Here is an 8,622-nt window from a genome sequence, read left to right as displayed (position 1 = left end):
GTTGTTAATAATGATGCAAAGCTTCTCAAATAGCCTAATTCATACTCAGAGGTGCTTCCACAATGTGATTTGTACCGCATGCAACCTGCACTAGTTAGGCACTAGGTAGTATGCCTTGATCTGAGAGTAATGCTATATGCAGTGAAGTCCTAACTTATTGGCACCCTTGATAAAGAGGAGCAATATCGACAGTGTAAAATAAATAATTAAAATACCTAAATACCGCTATATATCGTATGCTCAAAAAAAATCTATTTTATACTACTACGATTGCTCAGTAAAAGAAGGTATTGGTCCAGATTATTGGCACCTTTAAAGATTCTTAGAAACAATGTGGTTAAAAGTTTAGTATTTGGTCTCATATTCTTAGCATGCAATGACTACATCAAGCTTGTGACTCTACAAACTTGTTGGATGCATTTGAGAATGCAATGTGAGAAAGTTACAGAGGGTCAAAGTTCATACCGCCAAGATGCGGTATGAATATCGCCCCCTCACCATTACCAATAACAGGGGAGGTTAGTATGTCTTCGGGGGTATGATCTTTGATCTGCTGTAACTTTCTCACTCGTCATTATTCAGGATTCATTCAGGATAATCTGTAATCCTGGTAGCGTCCATATTAATGTAGAAGTGTTTAGAAACATATTCTATTCTTATTTACAATAAAAGTGACTTCAAAATGACAATACAATACATTAATTTACCATAAATTTATAYTGGGCACATAATAATCTGAAAAAACAACCAAWACGAACTRCAAATGCATCCAACAAYGTATAACATGAATGTGAAAACACCTTAATTAAATATAAAATCATTTTCTTGCGTAGTTATGATTTAGTAGCTTGAAAAAAAACATTGATCTAGTGATGCATAAGTATATACTGTCATAATACTGTGTCTTAACCCAAACTGCTTTTTTAGAATGTGATCGAAAACTATTCCGTTTCTTGTGTTGTCAATGAATTATGATAAATGTGTAATAAAATACTGTATCTAACAGATTTCACATAAAATGCATCATGTTGCACTTTATAATGCAAATTATATCCTAAACACTGATATACAACTTTTTATTAAAGACATGATGTAATGAACAGAATGCCACAGTTTTGCTGTCCAATCCTCTTTAATTATTTATTTATTTATTTATTTATTATCTTTAATGATTTATTTATTTATTATCTTTAATGATTGTGCATACCGTATAGCCCATCTTCTTTTCAGATTATTTCTAGTGAATTAATCTTCATTGCAGTCTGTTTTAAAAACTCTAATTGTCTTTATTGCCTTTATGTTGTATACATTACAACCTGTGTCATATTATTTACTGCAACGCAGTCTCGCAGTTTGTCCAAAAGTACAAAGTCAAACATATTTGAATGAATCTGAAGTGCATGAACCTTTAAATTGAAATTGTATATGTTGCATTTGTTCTTGAGATATTTCTAATAGAATGTTCCTCAATTATTGAGATTTTTTTGTGCCTTAAAACATATAAACAATCACAGATATAAATAATATATAGTGCATTTGGAAAGTATTCAGACCAGTTCACTTTTTCCACATTTTGTTACAATACAGCCTTATTCTAAAATGGATTACATTGTTTTCCATCTACATTCAATACCCCATAATGACAAAGCAGTTTTTTAGACATGTTTGCTAATTTATATTAAAAAAAACGGAAATATCACATTTACATAAGTATTCAGTCCCTTTACTCAGTACTTTGTTGAAGCACCTTTGGCAGTGATTACAGCCTCGAATCTTCTTGGGTATGACGCTACAAGTTTGGCACACCTGTATTTGTGGAGTTTCTCCCATTCTTCTCTGCAGATCCTCTCAAGCTCTGTCAGGTTGGATGGGGAGCGTTGCTGCACAGCTATTTTCAGGTCTCTCCAGAAATGTTCGATCAGGTTCAAGTCCGGGTTCTGGCTGGGCCACTCAAGGACATTCAGAGACTTGTCCTGAAGCCACTCCTGCATTGTCTTGGCTGTGTGCTTAGGGTCGTTGTCCTGTTGGAAGGTGAACCTTCACCCCAGTCTGCGGTCCTAAGTGCTCTGGAGCAGGTTTTCATCAAGGATCTCTCTGTACTTTGCTCCATTCATCTTTCCCTCAATCCTGACTAGTGTCTCAGTTGCTACCGCTGAAAACATCCCCACAGCATGATGCTGCCACCATCCTGCTTCACAGTAGGGATGGTGTCAGGTTTCCTCCAGACGTGACGCTTGGCATTCATACCAAAGAGTTCCATCTTGGTTTCATCAGACCAGATAATCTTGTTTCTCATGGTCTGAGAGTCTTTAGGTAACTTTTGGCGAACTCCAAGCGGGCTTTCATGTTCATTTTACTGAGGAGTGACTTCCGTCTGGCCACTCTACCGTAAAGGCTTGATTGGTGGAGTGCTGCAGGGATGTTTGTCCTTCTGGAAGGTTCTCCCATCCCTACAGAGGAACTCTGGAGCTCTGTTCTGCGTTCTCCTGTTCTTTCAAGAGTGATCGTCCAAGAACACCTGAGAGAGTATTCTGTCTAGTATGGGACAACGCAGAGCGCTTAAAATCCGCTAAATTTGAAACATACTTCAAATTGACCTCTAACCTAAACAGGAAACCGCATCATCAGCCAGCGTCAACAAAGCTATATTTTATGCTAACTAGCTACGTCTGTTTACATTATAGACAATGTAGCAACGTGAGCAACTAGTGCTAGCAATTCAGTGAACAACTATCCCAGAATGGAAATATTTAACAAATAACAGAATAAATGTTATCAGTACCTGTTAGTGAATTAAGCTGACACACACCAGAATCATTTTTTGTGGGGTCCTCCTCTCGCAAATTGCTTGGTCTGCTGCTACTTCGTTGTGGACCTATTCATTTGTATTTAACTAGGCAAGTCAGTTAAGAACAAATTCTTATTTACAATGACGGCCTACCCCGGCCAAACCCAGACGACGCTGGACCAATTGTGTGCGCCGCCCTCTATGGGACTCCCAATCAAGGCTGGTTGTGATACAGCCTGGAATCGAACCAGGGCCTGTAGTGACACCTCTAGCACTGAGATGCAGTGCCTTAGACCGCTGCGCCACTCGGGAGCCTCCTAACTGGTACGCTTTCATGCATTCTACAGAGGCTGAACAAACAAAAAAAAAGTAAAATAAGCTATTTTACTTACTGTTTAAGAGTGATAACTAAATATTTTCAGTAAATATTTTCTTAACTCTTCTTGAACTGCACTGTTGGTTAAGGACTTGTAAGTCAGCATTTACACGGTAAGGTCTACACATGTTGTATTCGGCGCATGTGACAAATAAAGTTTGATTTGATAACTAGCCCGAATAGTGGTGTTTCACTGTGAAGCCAATATTTAATTGCATTAGGACTGCTGGTGTTTCATTTTCAGTTAGCAGGCATTGTAATACATTCATACAACTATGACAGCCATGCCTATTATTAAAACGACACCGACGTTCAATTCGTGGTTTTATATTCACCTTGATGCATTAATAACTAATATTGCTAGGTGATATGATGTAATACAACTAGAATATAAGGCCTAGGCTACTTCCTCCTAATGTCAGGTAAATGCTTTTGGATACAAAACAAAAAACACCGGCGTGTTATAAAAGACAATGTCCAATTAAATTATATACATTCATATCAAATAGGAATATCTATTACATTTAATGAATAGACCATTGTAGTATTATTAATGCCTTTATCGCTCCCTACAGGGGACAAGACAGATAAACTGCAGCCACCTAGATACCCATACCCACGGCTCTAAACCCAGAACCGTGTGGAAACATCAACACTTGTCTTGTTTAATTAATATTAACCGGTTTATTGGTTCACCTTTTATCTGCATGAATCTTTAGAACACTGTCCATTGTACAAAAGTTGTATTGGTCGTATGTACAGGGTACACATGGTCCAATGAAAGGCTTACTTGCAGGTTCCTTCTCGACAATGCAACAACAATAAGAAATTAAAGATAATATGAGCATGAAGTAAATGGTGAGGGGACATCAAGGAGTCCCAAGTGAGGGGACATCAAGGAGTCCCAAGTGAGGGGACATCAAGGAGATTAACATTTAAAACGGCTTGTTCAGTACACCTTATTCAACTAACTGTGGTCTAAATTGTAGACGATGAATAGTTGATGATGGTGTTTGCTGGGCAGGAATAAAAACTTACACAGTGCAGTCCATTGTACAAAATAAAACAATTTTAAAGGTTGGTCACCTCTCTGACCAAGGCCCGTCTCCCCCCCGATTGCTCAGTTTGGCCGGGCGGCCAGCTCTAGGAAGAGGCTTGGTAGTTCCAAACTTCTTGATTTAAGAATGATGATATGATCCCCAATCAGAGACAACGATAGACAGCTGCCTCTGATTGGGAACCATACCAGGCCAACATAGAAAACGAAAAACTAGAATGCCCACCCTAATCAAACCCTGACCTAACCAAATAGAGAAATAAAATGATCTCTAAGGTCAGGGCGTGACACAGTCAAGTTGTAGAAACATTCAAGGATGATCAACGGAAACAGGATCACCTGAGCTCAATTTCCAATCTCATAGCAAAGGGTCTGAATACTTATGTAAATTAGGTATATACGTTTGAGAATAAAATAAAAAAACTGTTTAGCTTATGGGGTGTCATGTTCATTTTGCTGAGGAGCGGCTTCGGTCTGGCCACTCTACGTAAGGTGTCACGATCGTTGTAATATGAATCGGACCAAAATGCAGCGTGGTTCATCCTCTTTATTTGGAAGTGAAACACACAGAAAACAATAAGCACGAACCGTGAAGCAAATGTAGTGCTCGCGGGCAACTAGACATAGACAAGATCCCACAAAGCACAATGGGGATATGGCTGCCTAAATATGTTCCCAATCAGAGACAAGATAAACAGCAGCCTCTGATTGGGAACCATACCAGATCAACATAGATATATAATAACCTAGATAACCCACCCTATTCACACCCTGACCTAACCAACATAGAGAATCAAAAGCTCTCTATGGTCAGGGGTGACAAAGGCCTGATTGGTGGAGTGTCCTTCTGGAAGGTTCTCCCATCTCTACAGAGGAACTCTGGAGCTTTGTTCTGTGTTCTCCTGTTCTTCGATCTGGCCACTCCTAACATCAAGGATGATCAATGGAAACAGGATGCACCTGGGTGGAAATGTGAGTCTCATAGCAAAGGGTTTGAAAACGTATGTTAATAAGGTATTTCTGTTTGATTTATTTGTATTCACTTGCTAAAATTTCCAAAAATCTGTTTATAAACTCTATTGAATTAAATTGTGTTTTTTTGGTAAACAACAAAACAAACAATTTAAATATTTTTCCAGCAATCATATTCCAAAAGCCTTGATAAAATGGCATTTCTCATACATGTATGCAGTAACAAGGGAAATTACAAACAGAAAAAGTGAAATTCATTCCAACATTCTATTATCAACMTACCTGGATGAAGGCACAAGACGTTCTCATGTATGGGGAAAGCTGCATCTCCCAGGACAACATGAGGACTTGACGTTGTGGTACCTGGCAGGACAGCCGGCAGTGGTAAATCATCGATTTTCTGAAGCAGTTTGGATTCAAAAGAACTTTCTTGAAACACTCCACCATAGCTCTCTCGGCCATGTGCCCCTACCGCCACCTGAACCTGTAGCGKGCATCTTCTCCGTCTCCTTATCKCACCTCTTATACCACATGTGTTGCTAGGTACATCAAATCTAGTAGATACATGGCAATACGCACAACTTCAATTTACTCGCTATTTGTCTCTCAGTGTGCACAATTTTATTTTCTTCCATTTTCTTCCATGTGTCTTCCATGTTTGGGTGTGTCCTCATTTCCTTGTTTGGCCGTAGACGGCTATTACCAGCTGATCACCCTCTACTGTTATTTTTCAAGCGAACGTCTTTTTAGGGATCATGCAAGCACGCTCGTTCGGTTTAGTCGACTTTCGCCAGCCAGCCGAACTGAAGCACGTTGACACCTTAATAAAGGAAAACTCCATCCAGAAACTCACTTTCGGTATTTATTTCATTAAGTCCATTGTTGACATAGTCCCAAAATCTTTTGCTTGTCATCAATCAAGTTTTCAAGATATGTAACTTTCAAAAATACTGAAATCATCTCTGTATTGGGGTGATGATATCTGTATTTTGAAAGTCACATATCTTGAAAACTTGATAGAGCAGGGCCTTTAGTCAAAACTGTAACTTAGCCACTTAGGAATATTCACTCTCTTTTAGGTAAGCAACTCCAGCTTAGATTTGGCCTTGTGTTGTAGGTTATTGTCATGTTGAAAGGTGAATTAGTTTCCCAGTGTCTATTGCACAGCAGACTGAAGTAGAGGTCTGCATGGGACTGATTTCTTCATCCCCCTCCTGCCTGTAGCTTTTCATGCCGCACCCGCCTGTTACTTTAGACATATGTGACATAGCTCCGGGCAATTTTGCATCCTGTAGGCAATATAATAATTCACAAAAATAACCTAAAAAATAGCTTAGGTTAAATTACCAGAGATTCTCACATGGCCCATTATATTAAGATATCGATATTACTGAGCTATATCAGCCAATATTCTAGACATAGTCTGAAGAGAGCAGAGTCGGAGTGATTTGCACTTTCTCTTGAGATATTTTTTTTATAGCCTACGATTTTCAGACAAAGACAAATATGGGTGATCAACATTTATTTCCAGGCAATATACAGACAACTAATCATATTTAATAAGTACATTTCCTTGGAGAGATACCTGACAGTGATTCTCTGCCCATGCATAGGCAGCCTACTCTATTTAAATGAGACAACACATATACTAGGCGCGCACTTGATCTTGTACATCCAACTAGGATCGGAGATGTAGGCCACTTGACCTGAAGCAGCGAAATGCTGAGAGTGTGTGAATAACATGACAAAGATGTGCTTTTAATACCAGAAAGACAGAAAGATGACCGTTTCCAAATAATCTGAGATACAAGAAAAATATTTTCATCCCAAAATCGTCTGTCTGACTGCCCTCTCCCACGCCGCAAKGATCTCTGTCGGACCCACTTGCATCCCCCGGGAATGCAGCCCTCTAGACTGAAGTAGTTTTTCCGCTAGGATTTTGCCTGTGCTTAGCTCCGTTAATTTTTTTATCCTGAAAAGCTCCCCAGTATTTGCCAATGTCAAGCATACCCATAACATGATGCAGCCACCACCATGCTTSAAAATAAGGAGGCAGTTATTAAGTGAKGTGTTAGATTTGCCCCAAACATAAGRCTTTRCATTTAGGCCACAGTSTATTYCTTTGCCGTGTTTTTGTTKTTGTTGCAGTATTACTTTAGTGCCTTGTTGCATACAGGATACATGTTTTGGAGCATTCTGTGTATTTATTTTCTTTCACTCTGTCATTTAGGTCATTATTGTGGAGTCACTACAATGTTGTTGATCCATCCTCAGTTTTCTCCCATCACAGCAATTGAACTGTAACTGTTTTAAAATCACCAATGGCCTCTTGGTAACATCCCTGAGCAATTTCATTCCTGTCCTGCAGCACAGTTCAGATAGACGACTGTATCTTTGATATGTCTTGGTGGTTTAATACATAATCCACAGCATAATTATTAACTTGACCATGCTTAAAGAGATACTCAATATCTTGATTTGTTAATGTTACCCCATCTACCAATCACAGACATTTTTCTTTGTCTTTTGAAAAGCTCCCTGGTCTTTGTAGTTGAATCTGTGCTCGAAATTCAATACTTGACTGGAGGACCTTACAGATGTTGTATGTGTGGGGGACACAGGAAAGGCTAGTAATTCAAAAATCAACAACCATTATTTCAAACAGAATGAGTCCATGTAATTCATTATGTGATTTGCTAATCCAAATTTTACTTGTGAACTAATTTAGGCCTGAAAAAAGGGGCTGAATAATTAGTCATCAAATTTGTATGAATTTTGAAAAACAAATATAAATTTTTTAAAGACATTACAGAGTATTTTGAGTAGATTGTTGACAGAAAAATTACAATTAAATCAGTTTTAATTCCACTTTGTAACACAATAAAATTAGAAGAAATCCAAGGGGTCTGAATACTTTTGCAAGGCACACTATATGCCGTTGTGGATGCCAAACGAYACAGAACCCTCCTCTCTCAAGACAGGCRCTAGGATMTTGGAGACCATTGACATAGGAGAAGAACGCACAGCAAACTGCAGACGGTACCCTCTCGTAACCGTTCAAGGCGCATACACTGGACGGAGCACGCAAAAGTGTACCGTACRTTACTTCCTGAAAGGGGCAGAGCRCCACCCTGAGGACTGGGATCATTAGATTTATCTGTCATACTTGTTTTCATATCCACCACTCTTGACAATCGTGTGTCTGAATGTGGGGAATGAACTGTGTTTATTGTGCCCACACATGGACGATACCGCACTGTCAGGTACCCCTGAACACGAGGAACCTTGGATAGAAACACTGTCAGTACCCCTGAACACCGAGGAACTTGGATAGAAACACTGTCAGTACCCTGAACACTGAGGAACCTTAGATAGAACACTGTCAGTACCTGAACACCGAGGAATCTTGGATAGAAACACTGTCAGTAC

Source organism: Salvelinus sp. IW2-2015, unplaced genomic scaffold (genome assembly GCF_002910315.2).
Source record: "Salvelinus sp. IW2-2015 unplaced genomic scaffold, ASM291031v2 Un_scaffold1024, whole genome shotgun sequence".
Taxonomy (NCBI): domain Eukaryota; kingdom Metazoa; phylum Chordata; class Actinopteri; order Salmoniformes; family Salmonidae; genus Salvelinus; species Salvelinus sp. IW2-2015.
Note: the sequence above shows the minus strand (reverse complement) of the source record.